Here is a 645-nt window from a genome sequence, read left to right as displayed (position 1 = left end):
CAGCCGCAGCTTGTGGGAGATGTTGCTGCCGACCACCTTCACCACCTGTGGTGGAGTAGACGGGGGGTCAGGCGGCTGCCAGGACCCCCACGGCCCCAGACACCTGGGTCAGTGCCACCCCTGACCGCATGCCACCACACCGCACCCCAGCCACGTGCTGGGGAGGACGCGGCGAAGGAGGGCAAAGCCAGGCGGTCGGCACGGGGAGACCCTGGCCCCAGCCCCGGGCTGTGGGGTGATGGAGTCCCCAGCACACGCCCAGCCGTGTGGGGCTCGGAGATCGATGCAGAACCACGCTGGCTAATTAGCTTTTCTACCAAATTGATTCGCTCTCAGTATTTATCACCCAATGAAATTTAAGACTTACTCACTAGCCAGAGCTGTGGCTGCTGTTGGGCTGGGTCAATAAATCAGATTTATAACCCGCCCCAAGGCCCCTGGCTCTGTTCCCTATAATCACGCTGGATGGCAAAGGCCATTTTTCTACTTGCCGCTGCATTTGTTAGCTGAAGATTTTATGGTGTTTAGAAATGGGGCTGGGAGCTGCAATCAAAGAGCCGCAAACTCCCAGCCCAAAAGGCAAAGGAGGCAGCACCGAAACACGGGTGGCAGCGCGGGGATGGGGGCCCCGTCACCGGCCCCTCC

The sequence above is a fragment of the Pygoscelis adeliae genome, unplaced genomic scaffold, assembly GCF_000699105.1.
Source record: "Pygoscelis adeliae isolate BGI_AS28 unplaced genomic scaffold, ASM69910v1 Scaffold432, whole genome shotgun sequence".
Classification (NCBI taxonomy): Eukaryota; Metazoa; Chordata; class Aves; order Sphenisciformes; family Spheniscidae; genus Pygoscelis; species Pygoscelis adeliae.
This window is presented reverse-complemented; position numbering follows the sequence as displayed.